The sequence below is a fragment of the Diceros bicornis genome, chromosome 6, assembly GCF_020826845.1.
Source record: "Diceros bicornis minor isolate mBicDic1 chromosome 6, mDicBic1.mat.cur, whole genome shotgun sequence".
Taxonomy (NCBI): Eukaryota; Metazoa; Chordata; class Mammalia; order Perissodactyla; family Rhinocerotidae; genus Diceros; species Diceros bicornis.
Window position 1 is genome coordinate 73,395,876 of NC_080745.1, and position 22,348 is coordinate 73,418,223.

Consider the following 22,348-nt stretch of genomic DNA (forward strand, 5'->3'; position numbering starts at 1 on the left):
GTGTCTGTGTTGTGAAATGTGTGTGTTTGTCTGAGTCTATGTACTTTTTATGGTGAAGTCCTAGGATTGTGCCTCTGTACTGAGATATATGCCTATATGTGTATCAGGAACCATAGTCTCTTAACCATGGGTGTGTGTGTGTCAGTGTGTGTGTGTGTGTACACATGCCTCTGAGTCTTTCATCAGGATTGTGTGTGTATCTGTGTTCTCTCTGTGTTGTGTCTGTCAGTGAAACTCCTCTTTTGTATCCCATACCAAATGAGCCATACGCATGTGTGTTCGTGTGACAAAGGACAGAACAGAGCGACTTCAATTTGGCCCATCAATGCTCTTAAGTTACTCTGTGTTGTTGTCAAACCAACTCTTGGAAAACACAAGCCATTGAGCCTCAATCTCCCTGCACAGATTCTGGGGGGCTTTTAAAGAAATACTGATGCCCAAACCCCATTTGCAGAGATTTTAATTGTCATGCATTACTCTGCGGTGGTGACCAGATATAAGAGCTTTGGAAAGCCCCTAGACAGTTCTAATGTGCGGCCATGGTTGAGAACGACTGTATCAGGCAAATGGTGAGCCTTTGCCACTCTCCATAGAAAGCTGCAAACTGCTTTCCTTGCCTGTGACATCAATAATATCAGTGAGAGAGGGAGGGAATTTTGAATAAATTCCCCAGTGCAGAAAAGGACGGACCCCTACTCTTTCTTTCTGTGGAGGGAGGTACTCCATCACAATGGACTCTGTGAACCAACAATCTCCAAAGTAACCTATGAAAACAATGGAGGAGAAACTTTCCTCCACCCCAATCCTTCCTCCATCCAGTAGACATTTGTTTCCTTTTACATATATCTCTGTCTAATTAAAAAGATGTGGTGCTACCTTAATTTCCATATAAACTCATCACATTTACTGCAAATGTTTCACAAACCAAAAGAGGATTTATTAGTATAACAAACCAAGTGCTTCATAAAAGTTTAAATGCATTTTTGAGCATTCTTTACAAAGGAAAAAAGTTAAAAGTGGAGGGGTCCAGAATGGGAAAAATCTCTCATCTGTGGGAGTGGAGCTCTAAAGATGAAAATGAGAAAGAATCTAAGAAGAGGGAGGGAAGGAAATAAAATCTCAGTTGCTTAGACCCTGGGAAACAGAGCTACCACTTCCCATAAGATGCTTCTGTGCAAATTAGAAAAGGCTCCCCTTGCTCAGGATTCATCCCACTCACCTTCAGAGCATGGTGCCTTCTGATGTTACATCTTGCTTAACTAAGGTGCAAGCCCTGTGGGGAAGGTTCTATGGGGAGACAGGCTATCCTCCCACTTGCAACTCTTGCTTCTAGAGAAATTCTGAGAATCTGAGGATCTTCCACCTGTGGAGATCATTGAGGTGAGCAGAGAGACTTGTATTTAGGCAAGAGAAAGGTAGATTCTCAAATAGTCCTTGGGAAGCATGACTGCACCTGGCAGAGTACCTGGAACTCAGTAGACGCTCAATGCATATTTGTTGAATGAATGATTGAATGAATGAATTGCTGTTTAGCAATCTACTGGACCTAAGCAGGAAATTCAGAGGACTCTCTCAGCCCATTAAAGGAAGCACACAAAGTCAATGAGAACACATTCTGAGGTCACCGACTTTCTCACCAGAGGAAACTGCCTGTGTAGCAAAATACTCATGGAAAAGGATGGCGGTAAGGGATATGCTGAAGTTCTCAGTGAGGGAAACGTGAAGAAAATATACAACACATTATATGTCCTGAGCCCATTTTAAGGAAAGATTAATTTTAAAAGATATGAGATTGGATTGCCTAGAGAAGTTTAAGATGGGAAAGATGGAAGCCTTACAGAATTTTAGAGCTAGGATTGGCCCTGGAGACTGTCTGGTCCAGCTCTCTCATTTTGTAGTTGAAAAATTCCTGCCCAGAGACATGAAGGAATGCATCCAGTCCCTCAGCTAACTGATGATACTAGGATCCAGAACCCTGGCTTATTTACTCACCATCTGCTGCTCTTTCCATGCTCTCAAGCTCCTTACCTCCCTCTAGAATGGCTTGAGCAAAGCTGTTTGCAGATGCAAAGACAAACTTGTTGACCTCACTAGCCAGTGTACAGACAATCATAGCCCTGGGGTTTCTGCTTCCCAATTCACCTAAACTTTTTAATAGAATGATCAAAATTTCTTTTCCTTTGGAAATTAAGAAAAACTCCTCCCTTTTCTCCCAGCCCCACAATTTAGAACATGGGCGAAATGACCACAAGCACTATGCAAACCTTATCCTTTGCAAGAGGAGTTTGTGATTACCCGGTTATTACTTACCCTCTGACTCTGGGTGATGGACACCTGGGGGTGGGGGGCAGTGCCAGGTGCCGTATTCTCTGATGAAATCAAATCTCTTTGTGAGTTTGGAAACATAAAAAATATATATATCAAACACACATTTTTTCTCTGTAGGGTGCCTCCCAAAACTTCCCAGGAATGATCCTAAAGCTTATAAAGCATGTGTTTTTTTAAATTGTTCTTTATTCGAAGTCGGTCAAGCAATCTGCCAAATTGAACCTGCTGTCAAGCAGATTCAACAGCCATTTCTCTGCCCCAGAATTCCAGTTATCTCTTACACACCATCCTTCCCACTCCCCGTCCTCTACACACAAACACTTGTAGCTGCCTCTCTTGAAAGCAACAGGCTGCCACCCACTGGTGAGCAATCGTCAAGAAACCACAAGATTACAAGGCTGTATCTTAAGACCCTTGAGATGAAGGAAAGAAAATGTCAGGTTAAAACTTGGCAGTTCTTAAAAGGCGCTAATCAGAAAGTGACCATTAGAGAAATGTTACCAATATTTAGTTTCCTATGATGGGAAAAAGAAAATTTTTAAGAAAAGAAGTGAGAACAAAACTAGAAAGAGACAGAATTTTTCCTTGGTGATTCTGACACTCTGAACTTAGCATCTGCAGGCACAGCATGCTTCTGTGTTTCTTTTTTCCCAAGAAGAATAAAAAAATCTTAGGACTGAAAGACTTTATTGCATCCATACCTGTTGAATCCCCCATCCCCTATCACAACCTCATCTAGTTGACCACTCTGCTCAAATAGGTGTAGTAATTTTGGACTTGACCCTTGAAAACATGCTCATTCCACTCATCCCATGTTTCTGTGTGTTTATCTTAAGTTCCTGCCTGCTGAACAGAAAAATCAGTTTGCCCAACTGGGAAACAAAATAACAGAACAATGTTATTCTCACTAGTAATCAGAGAAGTGAAAATTAAAACATCAAGGTACTGTTCTTCACCCAGGAAGACAGTAGAAATATTTGTCATTGATAATAGCCCCCCATGTAAATAAAAATGCAATAAAAGTAGCACTTTCATACACTGCTGGCAGCAATATAAATCATGACTACTTTTCAGGAAAGCACAATGATATACAGAGTTCACACTCTGTGACCCAGTGGGCATATTTCTCGTAATTTTCATCAAAAAATAGTACAAAGGAAAAACAAATTATACACACAAATATATCCATTGCAGGTTTCTTTTGAAATGACCTACTTTTCTAACAGGAGAATTACTACATTTATCATTATACACTGACACAGTCGAATATTATCCAGCAATTCTAAAGGAAGGTCAGAGATATGTAACATTACAGAGTTTGCTTACAATGTAATGTTAAATTAAAAGAGCAGGATGCTGTATCAGCCAGAATTTTCCTTATAAGCACTAGGAATCCACTCTGGTTAGTTTCACCCCCCAAATTATATTAAACAACATTAGGTAATTCATGGCACCCACAAAACCAGGCTCTGGCACTGAGGCTGCCAGCCTGGCAGGCTGAGGTATTTGGGCCTGGAGTCACCAGCACTGCTGCCTCCAGAATCTGGGTGTAGCTGTTCGCAAACAGCACATGGCGATCACCCATGCAGTCCCCGCATCTCCCCATCAGCAGCCTTTAGTTCAAATCTGAGGAGGGTGTGTCTGACTATTCATGGGCCTTAGGAGATGTTAGGAAGTGAGGCCCTAGCATTTGCAGATGTGGTAGGAGGATCAAGATTTAAATGCTAAATGGTCAAAAAAATAATGATAAATGTCCAACAGAAACAAACAAAAAATATTATACTATGACTACAACCAACAAAAATTTACATTAAAGAAGGACTGAAAGAGATTGGATTCACACACAGAAGCTTGGGTGATTTTTCCTTTTTTCCTAATGTTCTATATTCCTGAATTAAACATCTTATTAAAACACAAAATATTTGCATTAGTTTCCTAGGGCTGCTATAACTAATTACCACAAACTATGTGACTTAAAACAACAGAAATTTATTCTCTCACAGTCTGGAGTCCAGAAGTTCTAAATTAAGCTTCTGGCAGGGCTGTGCTCCCCCTGAAGGTTCTAGGGAAGAGTCCTCCCTTGCCTCTTCTAGCTTATAGTGGTTGCTGGCAATCATTGACTTTTCTCGGCTTGCAGCTAGACCGCTCCAACCTCTGCCTCTGTTGTCACATAGCCTTCTTCCCTCTGTGTCTGTGTCCAAATTACCCTCTAATTTATATGACTTCCATCTTAACTTGATTACATCTGCAAAGACTCTATTTCCAAATAAGGTCACATTCATAGATTCCAAGTAGACATGAATTTGTGGGCACACTATTCAACCCGGTACAATATTTTAGCAGTTTCTTCCTTTTGTTGAGGCAAAGATCACGTTTCTGTCATCAGGGACTGTAACTTTATTTCTTTGGAATCCAAATGCCTTTTATTATATCACCTAGCATAAGCTTCTGTACATATGGGCATTTAACAAACACTTGATGAGAAAAAGAAGGAAAACATCAGAGATGGGGGAAAGTGTGTAAATTGAAAAGAAACAAATAAATGAATCATTCTATATGGAGCTAACTTAAAAATCTCCCACAACCTCAGAGACAAATTCTTCAACTTCATAATCACTTCCAATATCATCATTTATTAAAGACTCTAACAAAATCACATCACCTATCCTCCTCGTTAGTATCACAGTAAAGACCGCCTTCTAAATAGAACCATAACAACAACAGAAAATAGTCCATGAATGTGAGCTAAAGCCCCTCAATTCAAGTTCAAAGTAACATTAAGCAAAACCATAAAACGTGGAAAGAATTTCGTTGATAGGTGCTCTTTATGTTTTGAAAAGTTAGGTAGATGAGTAAGTGGGTAGGTATAGTAAGAAAGCAGGTTAGGCAAGATAAGTAGTTTAGGAGTGTTGAGCAGTGTTGGGAAAACATGTAAGTATGTATGTAGGTGAATAGGTAGCCAGCCCAGGTGGTCTAGTGGTTAAGATTCGGCGCTCTCACCACTGTGGCCCAGGTCCATTTCCCGGTCAAGGAACCATACCACCCATCTATTGGTTGTCATACTGTGCCTGCTGTGATGCTTAAAGCTATGCCACCGGTATTTCAAATACCAGCAGGGTCACCCCCGGTGGACAGGTTTCCCAGAGCTTCCAGACTAAGACAGACTAGGAATAAGGACCTGGCAACTCACTTCTGAAAAATTGCCCATGAAAACCCTATGAACAACAGCAGAGCATTGTCTGATACAGCTCTGGAAGATGAGAGGACAGTGCAAAAAGACCAGGCAGGATTCAGCTCTGCTGTACACAGGTTCGCTAGGAGTCGACTGGATGGCACTAACAACAAAAACAAAGGTGTGTAGGATAAATAAGTAGAATAGTTAAGTAGGTAGATAAATTTTATCTGTGACCTGTCTGCATTTACCATTTTCCAAGTTCCTTAAATTCCCAGATGACAATACTCTGAGAAAAACAAAAATCAGAAAATGCTGCACTTTGACAGGTGGAGGTCTGGGAATCTGAGCAGAGTTCAAATTTATTAGAAGACAGGACAGTCCATAAATTGAAAGCATTTAAAATATCATGCTCTTACCACACAGTACATTTCAGTGCTTCATTCTCAGAATCCTAATTGCCATCACCAGGTGGGCCCTTTGATTCCTCGTAGTCATTCCCTCACTCCCCACCCCAGGGAGCCCGGAATCCGGCTCCTGGGAGCCCTCTTGCCTGTTGAGCTGCCCAGCTGTTTGGGAACAGAGATCAGCAGCAAAGAGACAAAAGGACAGACTTCTATCAATTCAAGTGACGAGTTCCTCAAAGGCTCTGAGTAACCTCATTTTTGCTACTAAAATCCTATTTGAAATGCTTCCAGGAAGCTCACAGTTTAACCCAACAGTAATTACTTTTGTACAGTGGATAATGTCCTAACTTATTGACTATATGTAGAGTATATGCCTTTTTTTAATAAACTTCAGCCCACTCCAGATGCCACTGAGGAATATGGGTATATTTCCATAGAAGCCCCCATCCTGCTTGACAAAATCAGGAGAAGAAAAAAGTCATTTAAAACAGGCCAAAATATTAGTTTTACAACCAGTAAAAGGTTATCGACATGCTCAAATGCTGTTCAAAACACTGAAAGATAGATCTCTGCTTCCCTTGAGCTACCCATATTCTCAAGAGCAGACACTGGAGAAAGAAAATAAGATGAAGGCACATACCAGGAACAAAATATGTATCAATTAAGATGTGTTCAACAGCAAGTTAATAAAAATAAAAGTTTGTTAGCAGGGGCTTAAATAATAAAGACAGTCAGTGTTTACTTAACAAGGAGTTTGAAGACAGGCAATTCAGTGCAGCAGCTCAGTAACAGCTTCAAAAATCTGAGTTCTTGTGTCCTTCTGTCATCCTCAGAGTACTGACTTTTCATTCTTAGGTTTGTGCCTTCACCATCAGAAAATGGTGGCCAAAGCTCCAAACTCATTCAAGGAAAACAGACAATTATAACCACCTGTGGACCTAAGCAAATGTCTCTAGTCTTAAGGTCAAGTAAGGGATGGTTCCCTTATATCTGTAAACTATTAGGGAGCTTTTCCAAATATTTCCCAGAAAATTCCTGTCCCCTCTCCACTCACTCCTGCTCCTAGTAGTTCTCTTCTTTTGTCTCATTAGCCACTAGGGCACTAGGCCTCCCTTAGCTACAAGAGAAGCTGGGAAAGTAAATACAGTCACGCGTTGCTTAATAATGTAAATATGTTCTGAGAAACACGTCTTTAGGCGATTTTGTCATTGTGTGAACATCAAAGAGTGTACTTACACAAACCTAGATCGCATGGCCTACTACTCATCCAGGCTATATGGTACAGCCTATTGCTCCTAGGCTATAAACCTGTACAGCATGTTACTGCACTGAATATAGCAGGCAATTGTAACACAATGGTAAGTATTTGTGTAAATTACCTTATACAGTATAAATACAGTCTAAAAGATTAAAAAACTGGTACACCTACATTGGGCACTTACTATGAATGAAGCTTGTAGGTCTGGAAGCCTCTCTGGGTGAGTCAGTGGTGAGTGAATGTGAAGGCCTAGGACATCACTGTACACTACTGTAGACTTTATAAATACTGTACACTTGGACTACACTAAATTTATTAAAAAAATTTTTCTTTCTTCAATAATAAATTAACCTGTAACTTACTGTAACTTTTTTACTCTGAAATAATGATAAAAAGTATAGTATAATACCTAAACCAGTAACATAGTCATTTATTATCATTATCACGTATTATGTACGGTATATAATTATATCTTCTATACTTTTATACAACTGGCAGTGCAGTAGGTATGTTTACACCAGCATCACCACAAACATGTGAGTAACACATTGTACTATGATATTACAGTGGCTTTGATGTCACTAGATGATCGGAATTTTCAGCTCCATTATGATCTTTTGGGACCACTGTCGTATATGCGGTCCATCATTGATCAAAACATCATCATGCAGCGCATGACTGTATCTGGCAAAGAACAACAAAGTTGTTACCATCACTCCACTCTTCACTGCACGTTCTCCCCTCAGGAAAAAACAAAACACAGCATCAGCAAGTAAAAGGGGAGCAGAGACAAAGACTCCCTGCCAGGGCAGCAACTGAGAATGTCTCAACAGGACATTCACCCTTTAGCCTGTCCCATAACCCAGACATACAAAAAACATCCCTGACAGAGACACAAAAGTAAAATTTTTAAGACTGAGTGATGGCCCTCCATGGTGTCTTCCTCAAAAATGTAAGAACTGTTTCCCATATCACTCATTAATTTAAAATCCTCAACATGACAATAGGCCACTAATCTAGCCCTTCCCAAATGGGTTCCACAGAAGACTGGTCTGGCAAGATGCTCCAGGGGGAAAAATGTTCTTGATTTCATACAAATTTGAGAACTCTCAATGAGCATTAGAATATTAAGGGCCATGATAAGTAATGCAGTAAATAAGCAATTTAACCCAATGTTGTCCAAACCACCACCACCACAAAAAAAATATTGTTTTACGTAACACCTACTAATATCTCACGGAATACACTTTGTTAATGGTTGTCAAATCATTTTTCTTATCTCAGTTACCCTGAACAAGATTCTAGCTGTTTACTTATTACTTATTTTCTAAGAAGAGATACTCTGATCATACTACTTATGGTTCAGCTCACTGGTAACAGTACTGATTATCAAAGTACTTCTTTTTTTCCTCTTCTCTTTCCATAAGACCAACAAAGATCTCAATCAGGATGGAGAGAGTACACAATCTTAAGCCTATCCAATTAACGAGAATGGAGAATTTAACCATGCAGAAGCAAAACTGAAAATAAAGCCATGGATGTCTTGAATCATAATGCAGCAACAATGTTATTTGGCGAGATTCAGAGAGATTATGAAAAGTAGAGTCAGCCAATTCAAGTTTGAATATTTCAATGAAAGCTTTCACTGAAGTGATTTTAAACAGCATCCTTGTTCAAATGCTGGTTATGAAAATGGTTTTCAAGGAGAGAAAGATCACGGAGTTAGAGGAGTTGGGAAGTTGTCTTTGTCAGTCTTCCAGCCTCTTCTCCTCCCTCCCTCCTTGATCCCATCATCCAGTGTCCTCGCAAAATTGGTGTATGAAACTACAATTAGGTAGACACAGTGTCAGAAGGCTCAGTAATATTGACCCCCACCTGGGTGGCCTGGCATGCTAATAGACACAAACTCTGCTCTTTTCTGAATACACTATCTCCACTTTTCAAAAACACCACTGCTATCATTTGCTGACATAAGGAGAGAGACCAAAATCATGGTAGATCCGTGGGTAGAAGTTGAGTTCAGAAGTGATTATTACAGAACTTCCAAGTCCCTAAGGGTTTTCTCAACACAAGCCCCACAGAAATCTCCTCACACTGTAATGATTCTATAGGAGGCAAACTTTGATGTTCTTTGAACAGAAACAACTTTATGCACACTGAGGTACCAGATCCTTCACCACGGCTGGTAAGTTTTTCCACCAAATAACAAACTCTGGTCCATGGCAGTCAAAAGACCTCCATCTTGGGGTCTAGCCACATTTTTCTGTAGATCTTAACAGCTAAAGAGACGAGTGGGTCTGAATTTTAGTGCTCAAACTCCAGCTATGGAAAATTACACAGACTTCTAATTCCAAGTGATCATTCAGAAATATTTTCTTTGTCTCTGCTCCTTTGCCTCCCTTGGGGTCATCTCCCTCAGCTTGGCATTGGGTTCTGTGGGCCAACTGGAAAGCTACACGTGAGTAAAGCCCCTGGAATCTGGAAGAAGTCCAGTGGACACACATTAGGAAGGCAAATATGGCAAAAATGAGAATTCAGTTCTCACCACTAAAGTGACAAACCTTCCTGCCCACTTTTTTCCCTCATAGAGCATTCATGTCAACTGGATCCATCTCACCACAGCTCACCAACGTGGCATTTGAAAATCTATCTCTTCTTAGAATTTCCTCCTCTTCTCTCTCTGGTCACTCATATTCAACTTCGTCAACACGCAGCTTTTGCACAAAGCCTCCCTTCAAAGGGGTTAAAAAGGGCTTATCCAAGGAACCCCAGTTTATCTGTGAACTGGGCAGTAAACACGGGTATGACTGACTCCAGAGCCCACTCATGTTCTTCCGTGTCTTACCTGGGCCTGCCCTAGCAAGAGGTAGAGGTGTGATACAAACCTAGATGGCTGGAGCTCAGAGCCCATGCCCTCAATCCCCTCACTGCTGACACCTCCAGAGAACACACTGGGACTCCAATCAAAGCCCACCTAGTGAAGTCCCACACTCTCACACCAGTCTCCCCATTTCGATGCGAATCACCAAAATGCTGGCGAAGGGAGGAGTGGTCGCTGACTGGAAAGGAGGGAGACCCTGAAAATCAGCTGTCAAGAGCAGGTCAGCCAGTGGCTCTGTTGGCAGTTTCAAATTCAAATTTCTGACAAGTTTTAAGTAAGGAATCAATATAAAGTTAAATTAAAAGCATAATCACTTCCAGTTCAAGATGGCAACATAAGAGGATCCTGAACTCACCCCCTCCCACGAACATACCAAATCTACAGTTACATATGAACAACTTCCTCTGGAAAAAAATACCTAAAAACTGGCTGAGTGACTCCTACACATCAGGCAAAGGAGAGAAGGCCCACCTGGAAGCAGGGGGAGAGGCTGGGACACAATCTCTCCATAAACCCCATCCCAAGCACAGTGACCCACAGCAGGGAGGGAACTCAAAACCCAGAGCTTCTCCCTGAGGAGCAAATGGTATGAACCCCACATCGGGCACCCCCAACTTTTAAGACCTGCATCTGAGAGAGGAGCCTCCAAAACATCTAGTTTGGGAAACCGTAACTCGCATCAGGAGACCCACAGGCTTTAGTGATCTGAGAAAGGCTCTTAAAAGGCTCAGACTCCCCTGCGCCAGGGCCCAACGTGGAAGTGGCCAATGGAGGGGTGCCCAGATTTTGTGTGGGAGGTACTCGTCTGCTTGACTTGGAGTGATGGCCTGAGGGCCAGGCATCTGATATGATACGCATTTGGGGGTCTGCTGGGGTGCTCTCTGGGGACTGAGACCGGCGGGCGTCATCTTTGCGCTCTTCCTCTGCTGTGCTCCAGCCAGCGGGAGCCTTTCTTTTTTTTTTTTAAACCCTAGGCTTTTTGTTTCTTTTTTCTTTCATATGGGGCGCCATCTCTATGCTTTCCTTCAGCCTCACTCCAGCAGTCAAGCGCCATCTTTTTTCTTTGTTTCTTTTGTTTGTTCATTCTTTCTTTTCTCTCTCCTAGCCAGTGCCATCACTCCAGCCAGTGGACGCTGTCTTCAAGTTCTCCCTATGCCCCGCTCCAGAGCGCTAGTGTCTCCGAGCAGGGAGCTTCTGCAGACGTCTGGTGCCCGGTTTTTGTGGGTGCTGCCCAGGGGATGCCCCTTGATCGCCTGGCTCTGGCGGCCAGGGGAGCTTGTGTTCCTGGGTCCTGCATGACTGAAACAATTGGAGAGAGAGTTCTTTGCAGTCTACCACACCCAGGGCACTGCATAGACAGCTGACTGAAGCATACCCCCACGCACAAAAATTAACTCAAAATGGATTAAAGACTTAAATGTAAGGCCTGAAACTATAAAATTCCTGGAAGAAAAATAGGCGGGAAGCTTCTTGACATTAATCTTGGCAATGATTTTTTTGGATTTGACACCAAAAGCAAAGGCAACAAAAGTAAAAATAAACAAGTGGGACTACATCAAACTGAAAAGCTTCTGCACAGTAAAGGAACCCATCAACAAAATGAAAAAGCAACCTACTGAATGGAAGAAAATATTTGCAAATCATGTATCTGGTGAGGGGTTAACATCCAAAATATGTAAAGAACTCATACAACTCAAAAGGAAAAAAACAACCCAGTTAAGAAATGGGCAGAGGCTGGCCCAGTGGCGCAGCGGTTAAGTGCACGTGCTCCGCTTCGGAGGCCTGGAGTTCGCAGGTTCGGATCCAGGGCTTGCACTGACGCACCACTTGTTAAGCCATGCTGTGGTAGCATCCCATATAAAGTAGAGGAAGATGGGCACGGACATTAGCCCAGGGCCCATCTTCCCCAGCAAAAAGAGGAGGGTTGGCATGGGATGTGAGGGCTGATCTTCCTCACAAAAAAAAAAAAAAATGGGCAGAGGATCTGAATAGACATTTTTCCAAAGACAACATACAGATGGCCAACAGGTACATGAAAAGATACTCAACATCACTAACCATTAGGAAAATGCAAATCAAAACCACAATGAGATATCACCTCACACCTGTTAGAATGGCTATTATCAAAACGACAAGAAATAACAAATGTTGGCAAGGATGTGAAGAAAAGGGAACACTTGTGCTCTGTTGGTAGGAATGTAAATTGGTACAACCATTATTGAAAACAGTATGGAGATTCCTCAGAAAGTTAAGACTAGAACTACCATGTGACCCAGCAATTCCACTTCTGGGTATTTATCCAAAAATAATGAAAACACTAACTCAAGAAGATATATGCACCCCTATATTCATTGCAGCATTATTTACAATAGCCATGACTTTTCCAAGTGTTTAAGTGTCTGCTGACAGATAAATGGATAAAGAAGTTGTGGTATATATATATATATACATGGAATATTATTCAGCCAAAAAAACAATAAAATCTTGCCATCTGTGACAACATGGACAGAGCTTGAAGCATTATGCTAAGAGAAGTAAATCAGAGAGAGAAAAACAAATACTATATGATCTGACTTACAAGAAAAAAAAAAAAAGCTCATAGATACAGAGAACATTTTGATGGTTGCCAGAAGTGGGGGTGTGGGGGTGGAGAAAATGGATGAAGGGGGTCAAAAGGTACAAATTTATAGTTATAAAATAAATAAGTCACGGTGTTGTAATGTACAGCATGATGACTATAGTTAATAATACTGTATTGCATATTTGAAGTTGCTAAGAGAGTAAATCTTAAAAGTTCTCATCAAAAGAAAAAAATTGCAGGGGCCGGCCCGGTGGCGCAAGCGGTTAAGTGCGCGCGCTCTGCTGCGGCGGCCCGGGGTTCGCTGGTTCGGATCCCAGGCGCGCACCGACGCACTGCTTGGTAAGCCATGCTGTGGCGGCATCCCATATAAAGTGGAGGAAGATAGGCACAGATGTTAGCCCAGGGCCGTCTTCCTCAGCAAAAAAAAAAAAAAAAAAGAGGAGGATTGGCGGATGTTAGCTCAGGGCCGATCTCCTCACAAAAAAAAAAAAAAAAATTGCAACTATATATGATGATGGAGGTTAACTAGACTTACTGAAGTGATCATTTTGCAATACATGCAGGTATCAAACCATTATGTCATACACCTGAAACTAACATAATATGTCAATTATACCTCAATTAAAAAAAAAAGCCTAATCAAATTTATGAGACACAATTCTACCCTCAGAAAACTGATATCTTTTCTTCAGTGAGACATCTTTATTGGACAAAGTCATCAGGGAAACAGCTCTTCTTGAATTTTTTCCTGACACAGGACAGCTTCTTTACAAAGCCAGTTATTTTCTGGAAGGCAGATGTAGAAGATGACTTTCCATGAGATGACTCAATTACTTTCCTGATAAAAGTGCCAAAAGTAATACTCTGGTGTAAGCCAGGACAAGGCCTCATTTTCAATCACAAGCTACAGAGACCATTCTCAGCTGTGTACACTTTCCAGGGCTGCTACATTCTGTATATAAGCATTAAAATAGCTAAAGCAGGAATTTAAACATCTTTCTCAAAAATGTCATCAGGGATTTGATGCCACCACTGCTGTACCATACAGCATGGATGAACAAGAAATTCCTTTACATGTTTTTTTATTTCTCCTCATCAACTCAGCATCACTTCGTTTCATCTTCTTAACATCTTTCTTTACTATTAACTCACCTACTGATTAACCTGTATAATAACTAAGGAGCCCCAAGTTCATCTTTAACTTATTTTCTGTCCCTACAAAAGATGCTCCATGAAAGCAGCCGCCTGTCCTTGGTTGTCACAGCACAACAGCAGTTAGCACAAAGGATGCGCTCGGTATTTATTTGTTTAATAAGCTAGTAAAAGACCGTACCAAGTGATTTTCAAAAATTGTTTAGTAATTACTAAGCTCCATTTCAAGGTGTAAATTCTGAAGCTCACAGGGATTAAATGACTTTAATAAAACTCTTCTATGTGACTGATAACCCCAGGGGAACAGCTTCCTTGACTTTGTCATCTATGTCTCCCCAGTGCCCAGCACAAAGCCTAGGTGCACAGGAGGAGTTTGACAAAATATGTTTGACATTTGTTTCTGTTATACCACATTGATAAGTTAAAACTAAACTAATATATACATAAGATTTTGTAAGCAAGTATTGGCTTGCTAGAAGGACAACTGCAGATGAATCTCATGGACATAATGTTGAGCAAAAGAGTACATATTTACTTTAAGTTACATGTACTCAAAATAGTACATATTTACTTGAAGTTCAAAAACAGGCAAAATTAACCGATGTTGTAAGAACTGCTATTATCATAATTCGTCTTAATGCAATCTATGCCTGGACACCAATGGGATTCAGAAAAAGTAAACCTTTATTATTATTATTATTATTATTACTTTGTGTGTGTGTGCGTGAGGAAGATCAGCCCTGAGCCAACATCCATGCCAACCCTCCTCTTTTGCTGAGGAAGACCGGCCCTGAGCCAACATCTATTGCCAATCCGCCTCCTTTTTTTTTTTTTCGCTTTTTCTCCCCAAAGCCCCAGGAGACAGCTGTATGTCACAGTTGCACATCCTTCTAGTTGCTGTATGTGGGACACCGCCTCAGCATGGCCGGACATGCAGTGCGCCGGTGCGCCCCCGGGATCTGAACCCCGGGGCCCCAGTAGCGGAGCGCCTGCACCCAACTGCCAAGCCATGGGGCAGGCCCCTAAACTGTTGTTTTTAAATGCTCACAAATTCATTATCAGCTGACAATGAGCCTCAATGAAAAGTGACACCTCTCTGAGAATGTTTCTGGAAATTACAGAACAACTGAACACACTTTAAAAGGTATCTTTATTTGGTGTTAATGTTCTCATTGCCTGGAGAACATTTAAAAATGGTCTTTAGCTATTGCATCCAAGATGTTTGTTTTTCTGGAAGTTAAAGTTTCCAGGATCAGCTTAAATTGTAACAGTTCTTTCAGATTTAAAATATGCAGAATTTAAAACCTACAACTTCCCCTGAAAAGGCCAAAGATCACTGGCTTGCACCTGCTCCGTGTCTAGGTGAAGCCCACTCATATCCACTCTCCCCAGGTTCAGCCTCTCGTAATCCAGCAATCCCTTTCCTCCCTCCATAGAGGGGAGAGGAGGACTCCAGCTTTATGTCTTTATTTGTGCTCTTCAGGAGGAGGTCAAAGGGGACAAGAAGTGGTGGTTCTCACTGGGATATCTTCTCTTCCTAGGACTGATCATATCAGAGAACAATGGCTCATCCACAGGCCAGAAAGCTCCAAGTCTGACCACTTTCTCCAGTGCTATGAGAAGATGCTGCAGAGTTCTCTTCCTGTAAAGCCTGTGGTGAGTATTCCCAGAAACAGGGAATACTCAAGGCCAGATTGTCAGTTGACTTTCTCCTCCTCTCTGGGGGAAGAAGGGACGAGGGAGAGACTCCCCATCTAAACTACCCTACAGCCACAAGCCTTTTCGGTCTACTAACTTGAACCCACTTCAAAATCGAGCAAGTGAAGGGCAAGTCCCTGGAAGGAATGTCGGCCTGCTGAAATTTAACTCTTTCCTCTCCGCAGTCCTGACACTTGTTGCTCCCAATTCTTTGCCTGGTCTTCAGCAACACACTCACCCCTGTGAGCTGGGAGACAGGTCACATTGTCTGCTCACTCTAAAGTTTTTATCAGGGTTGGGGTTTAGAAAAGAACATGGGGATCGGGTGGGATGGATGTAGGTCTGGCAGAAAGAAATATCACTTCCATGGAAGATGGACAAAAGCTCTAGTTCGCAGCACCTCCTGAGTCCAGAAGCTCCCTCTACCCACATTCTCTATATGATCACCCGGCCAGCTTTAACCCTTTGCACCCTTCACTCGTCTGCCTCCAACCCCATCACCTCTCCTCTCCTCACGCTGCTGCTGTGGCCAGAATCGTAGATCAAGACTTAAATGTGTACGGAGCCGTCTGTCAAGGGCAAACGCGATGCTGATTGGCCTTAGCTCCTCCAGCTCCAGGCGGGTGGCTCTGCCTGGGTTTCGCTCTTGAACTCCAGGCACTCAGGGATCCGCAGTTCGCGTCCTCGCCTTGGGACCTCACTACAGCGAGCGCCGAAGACAGGCAAAGGAGTGGCAGAAGCCCGGCCTCGCGGCCCTCGGTGAGCCCCCTGGAGTTAGGACCCTGGGACCGCGGGACACAGCAGGAGCCGCCGCCGCAGGCGCTCGGGGCACAGAGAGCCCTGCGCGGATGAAGGGCGCGCCGAGCCGGGCTGGGGAGCTGCCAGCCGCTCCATCCCATCGCGGGAGCCGAGAGGAGTTGAGAGAAGGTCCCGGACCGGAGGTGGCAGCGCTGGGCTCTCCCCTGGCCGGCTGTGGGAGACAGGCGCTCAGGACCCCAACCCCATCCAAGGTGTGCCGCGGAGGGGACCCCAACCCCGTCCAAGGTGTGCCGGGCGGGAGGCGGCCGCTTGCTTTGCGCGGAGCCAGACGCCGCCACGTGGGCTGGAGCTGGAGTGTCGGGGACCCGGGTGCAGACGCCTGCGGAGCCCACGAGATGGGCCGGGAGCGGCGGGGCGCGGGTTCCCCGCCCCGCTCTTCCCGCTGCGCCCCCGCAGGCTGGGGACACATTGGATGCCCCCCGCGCCGCCACGACGCCCACGCACTATCTAGTGCCTCCGCCCGCCGTCTCCTCTACTCCTGCAGACCGTGGAATCTCAAACTTTGGACTGCAGGGTGAGGTGGAGGCTTCCTGCTCTCTCTGCGCATGGAGACCTTGACCTGACCCAGAGCACAGATTGTGTGTCTTGGCCTGGGCAGAAAATAATGGTAATTACTGATCGTGTGTGCGTTCCCTTTCCTGACTTCTAAAGCACTCCTCTCATATTCTGCACTGCGTCCTCCTTGAAAGAGCGCATTCCTGTTGGCCACCGTCTACATGTTTTGTGGGCGTATATTTGGCTTTCTCAAAACACTGCAAACTTCTTGAAGACCGGAAGACAAAACTGGGAGCTGCAAGAGACAAAGCACCTTGTTGGATTTTGCTCACGTTTGTAGCCATGGTTGTTAGGACGTGCCTGACAGCGAGTATGAGACATAGATATCCCTCAGAGAGGTACCCGGTACCAGGTACCCTGGTCTTGTCTTCACCTTCCCGCCGAGCCCAGAGCCGGTGATATGTGCCTTGTAATGTGTTGGGATGAGCCTAAATGAAGTCAGCCACTTTCAACTCCAGTAACCGATACTCTGCCACTAGTTTGTAGAGGATCTTTGCTCAAGCCAGCTCTCAGCTAACTGCGCTTTAAAATGAAGGGGTTGGTTAGATGACCAAGTCCCCTCTAGTATCTAAAATTCTGAATGGTATGATTATATCCGCCCAGCACCTCTGCTGCTATTTTAAAAGTTCAAATGAAGATCTGTAATGGGTGAATTTAAAAATATGTTTTAAATTACTAAAAAAAAAAGTCTTTAAAAGTAGAGCTAAAATTTCATCAAATTTCTAAGTTCTCACAGACTTAGTAACACTGTTGTTTGTATATAGTAATTAGACAATAGATATTCATGACTAAATAAGTGAACACTGATGATTAATGCCTATTACAGAAAAAAATCATACTAATTCCAACATATATATTTTTTCCATTGCTGTTTCTATGGTAATATCACTGAAAATTTGGCCCCTGTATCTACGATGGGTCCACCTTGAAAACAACATAGAAATAATTCTCCATCAACGTTTCCAACAGGGTTCAAGAAAACTTCTCTTACACAAAATCTTCCCAAGGTAGAATTATAACAAAGTCCTCTGAGTCATATTCTTAAAACCACTCCAAGATAAGTAGGAACAGCAGGAGAGCAGCCTCCTCAGACACTGAAGTTGAATGTGTCAATATTTAATAGAGTCATGTCTGACATAAAGGAGCCTGGAATGTCATTCTAGAAACTCCCTTTTGTGGCCCTTGACTAATGGTTCATCCTTGGAACCTGGTTCTGTCCCTTCCATAAAGGTAACAAGATCTGTGGGCTGTGGCCTCTGGATAGGGGAGAAAACAGTGGAGATTCACCCTCACCCCAGATTGCAAGTGTTCTTTGTGAAATTCAGGCCAGCCGTTCCCCTCTCCTCAGGAAGTTTTCAGAGCTTTGTAGGATCATTTGCTTAATGCCTTCTCTTCATGCCCTACTAACCTCCTTTCCAACTTGGGTAAGTATGCTGAAGTTTCTTCACAAGAAGAAAAGCTAATTAAAAAGTCAGAAGCCAGATAGATCCCTATTCAAATATAGGACTGGGAAAAGCAAATAAAAAAGGAGCAGGAGAGAAGAAATCAGAAGATTTGAAGACTATGAGTCAACATTGATTTTGCCTTATATACGCTTATATACACCTTGCCTTAAATACACTTGCATTTCAACCTAGAACTATTACTACCTTAAATCATTTTTCCAACGTGAAGAAACTTGGTGAAAATACAGCTGATTATTCTCCCAGAAGGTTACATCTCCTTTGTTCCCGAACTACCTTCCCCCAGTCATCGCCTTGGAGAGAGGATGTCTGAGATTCATTTGAGAGGAATTCTCTGAGGCCTGATCTTTTTTAATTTTCAATTTTAGTTTTCCACTTGAGGAAGGGTTTAATCAGGAAGATCTAGATTAAATTGGCTCCAAGGTGAGTTGGTTAGTTTCTTTCTTTCTTTCTTTCTCTTGTGGTTATTCATATTCACCTTTTAATTCACAGATCTCTGCTCCCCATTGGTCTCTGTTACCAGGCAGAAGTTTAAAAACACCATTAATTCCCCAAACCCATCCCCTTTAACAAAACTGCCAGAGAAATAGCTCAACCAGGTAGAGAAATGGACTAATCTAATTAAGCGATTTCCAATCCAGCATCCCCTTAAGATCTTCAAATAGATTTCATTGATGGGATGCTAAAAGGATGAGCTATTCAGTGGATAGGGGCAGGGGGGGTTGATGTCAGGAGCCCAGCAATAGATGGGTCATTCCTACAAGAAGTCTGAAGACTCCAAACATGAAAAATATTTCTCAACTCTTTCCACATCTCGTCATGTCTACCCCAGCAGCTGCTACACTGCTGTCCCCGCTTCTCGGGTACTCTCTATCTCTTCTCTCCAGAATTCACATTCAAGGTGAGGTTTATATACCTAGCAGGACCAGACAATGACATAGTAGGAGGAGAAGAAGGAAAATAATTCATTTTTATATTCCTTAATTTTTAATATTTAAAAGCTAGCAATTATTTTTACCAATGTTTAATTACTGAGGGGTAGCAACAGAAACAGTTCATGAACAGATATGAATATTTGGGGAGCAGATGCTCAAAATTCTTTGTATTCAATGAGATCCATAATCAAAACAGTGTAGAAACCCTTACCGTACAAAGCAGCAAAAGATCACATTTTAAACACATAAAGGAGGGAGTCAAGATGACGGCGTAGGCAGACTCGGAACTCACCTCCTCCCGTGGACACAGCCAATTTACAACTACTCGTGGAAAAATTACCCCTGAGACAGAACTGAAAACTGGAAAAGAGGAACTCCTGCAACAACGGACAATCCTAACTGAGGTAGAAGAGGCAGAGACTCCCTTCTGGAGAGGAAAAACGCAGCCTTCACAAGCCGCCAGCCTCACTGCCGCTGAGAGCAGCTCACAGGTCTGCAGCCTCCCTGGAGGCGCAGGGCCCTGAGCTGGGGAGCGCCCCCGCTGTGGGCATTTTGTGGACCCAGCACAATGGAGACCAGCAGCATAATATCTGACTGTGCCTGCTACTAAAACATTGGGGAGTACCCCCAGAAAACCCGGTTCACAAAGAAACTAAAACTGGTTCTTAAAGGGCCCACGCACAAACTCAGCCGTTTCAGAAAGCATCCTAAAATCACCAGAAAGAAAGGTGCACAGTGCTGTGGTGAAGAGAGACTCACCTAATAGGCCCTGAGTGCATCTCGGTGAGGGGTGAGACCTCTCCAGGGACTGGGACATTGGTGGCAGCCATTGTTGTGGCCTGGTGTGGGCGTGCTGACACAGACGCCACTGGAGTTCTCCTTGAGGTCTGCTAGCCCAGGGTCTGCCCCACCCGCTAGAGCACCGATTTAATCCAGCTCAGCCAGGGCAGGCAGCCCTCCCTAGAGACTGGCCCCAACAACAAGCCCTCAGGCAACTTGTGGGCCTGCATAGATTGGTGACTGGCTTCTCTGCAGCCTGGCAACTGAGCCGACTTGAGCAGGGCAGGGTGTGCACAAGGAGCGGGTGGAGAGTGTGTGGGGCTCCCGCTGTGGAGAGACTGGGTCTGCTTGGGGAGGTCGGGGCGCTCACACGGGGCAGGACTGTGTTGACTGTGTGTGTGGACCTGTGGGCGGCAGGGTTTGTCAGCTGCAGAAGACTTGTGCTTCTCAAAGACCCACATAGGAGGTTTGCCCCACCTTCCAAAGCCTGAAACGATTGGGTGCTCCTGTGCCTGAGGCCAGCCCCACCCAGCTGCAATCCTCAGAGAGCTGACAAGAGACCTAATAGGCTAGAGGCTTACAGCAATTGTAAGGCCCTGAGCCTAACAACCTGCCATGCTGGGGGCCTACTCACTTAAAAGAAATACTGCAACACAAATGTGGTATTAGAACTTGCAGCCAACTGTGCTGGGGCTCCCCACACCTGATAAAGAGACTGAAGGGCCCACAACAACTACAAGCAGCTGAGCATTACAACAGCTGACCAGGAGCATAACTCAGCCTCCCTGGGTGCCTACAGGGAGAGCAAACAGGCCACAACAGAAGGACACACGTAGCCCACATAGGGGTCACCCCTGGAACATTGAGAACTGAGGGAAGCACACTGGAAGCCTCCTAAGGCATCACTTACATAAGGTCACCTATCCAAGAGCAGGAGACGTAGCTGACCTACCTAATCCGTAGACACAAGCACAGGGAAAGAGGCAAAATGAGGAGGCAAAAGAATACATTCCAAGTAAGGGAACAGGACAAAACCCCAGAAAAGGAACTAAGTGAAACAGAAATGAGCAACCTACCCGACAGAGAGTTCAAACTAAGAGTGTTAAGGATGCTCACTGATCTGGGGAGAAGAATGGATGAACTCAGTGAGAATGTCAACAAAGAAATGGAAGACATAAAAAAGAACCAATCAGAAATGAAGAATACAATACTGGAAATGAAAAATTCATTAGAGGGACACAAAAGCAGAGTAGAGGATACAGAAGAACGGATCTGTGAGCTGGAAGAAAGACTAGAAGAAATTACCCAAGGTGAACAGGTAAAAGAGAAAAGAATTAAAAAGAGTGAGGACAGTCTAAGGGACCTCTGGGACAACATCAAGCGCACTAACATCCGTGTTATAGGTGTCCCAGAAGGAGAAGAGCGAGACAAGGGGGCAGAGAATCTATTTCAAGAAATAATAGATGAAAACTTCCCTAACCTAAGGAAGGAAACAGACATCCAGGTACAGGAATCACAGAGAGCCCCAAACAAGATAAACCCAAAGAGGCCCACACCAAGACACATCATAATCAAAATGTCCAGAATTAAAGATAAAGAGAGAATCCTAAAAGCCACAAGAGAATGTCAAGTTACGTACAAAGGAAACCCCATAAGGCTATCAGCTGACTTCTCAGCAGAAACCTTACAGGCTAGAAGAGAATGGCATGATATATTTAAAGTGCTAAAAGGAAAAAACTGACAGCCAAGAATACTCTACCCAGCAAGATTATCATTCAAAATGGAAGGAGAGATCAAAAATTTCCCAGACAAGCAGAAATTAAAGGAGTTTGTCACCAAGAAACCAGTGCTACAAGAAATGTTAAAGGGACTGATTTAAGGGGAAAAGAGAAGACCACAAATAGGAAAAATTATCTATTTCCATGATTAGAACATAATGGATACAAATGCACAAAAAAGAGGTTAGATATGATATCGAAAACATAAAAGAAGGGAGGAGAGGAGTTAAGAGTACAGCTTTCAGACAGAGGTCAAACTAAAGTGACCATCAATTCTGTATAGAAGAAGAAAGGAACAGAGAAGGACAACTAAAACACTGAGAAAAAAAAAAAGTTAAAAAATGGCAGTAAGTACATACTTATCAATAGCTACTTTAAACGTCAATGGACTAAATGCTCCAATTAAAAGGCATAGGGTGGCTGACTGGATAAAAAACAAGACCCATATATATGCTGCATACAAGAGACACACTTCAGACCTAAAGACACTCACAAACTGAAAGTGAAGGGATGGAAAAAGATACTCCACGCAAATGGCAAT

The 22,348-nt window shown here is 43.3% G+C and overlaps 2 long non-coding RNA genes across 3 annotated transcripts in view; both read right to left on the reverse strand.

Moving 5' to 3' along the window:
* Window positions 1–6,146, reverse strand: part of LOC131407430 (uncharacterized) — a 56,707-nt gene extending 50,561 nt beyond the window's left edge. The window contains exons 1-3 of one of the 2 annotated variants that reach the window (XR_009220490.1): window positions 5,920–6,146; window positions 2,311–2,386; window positions 1,220–1,363 (exon numbers count right to left, since the gene is read on the reverse strand). This is a non-coding gene — a long non-coding RNA (uncharacterized LOC131407430). Of the gene's footprint in view, window positions 1–1,219; window positions 2,387–5,919 lie in introns of both variants that reach the window. The other variant, XR_009220489.1, reaches the window with a different exon arrangement.
* Window positions 6,147–7,538: 1,392 nt separating this feature from the next.
* LOC131407431 (uncharacterized) lies at window positions 7,539–20,111 on the reverse strand. Its single transcript, XR_009220491.1, has 3 exons — window positions 20,009–20,111; window positions 10,192–10,306; window positions 7,539–8,639 (listed from the first exon to the last, which is right to left on the reverse strand). It is a non-coding gene; the product is annotated as an uncharacterized LOC131407431 (long non-coding RNA).
* Window positions 20,112–22,348: the final 2,237 nt, after the last annotated feature.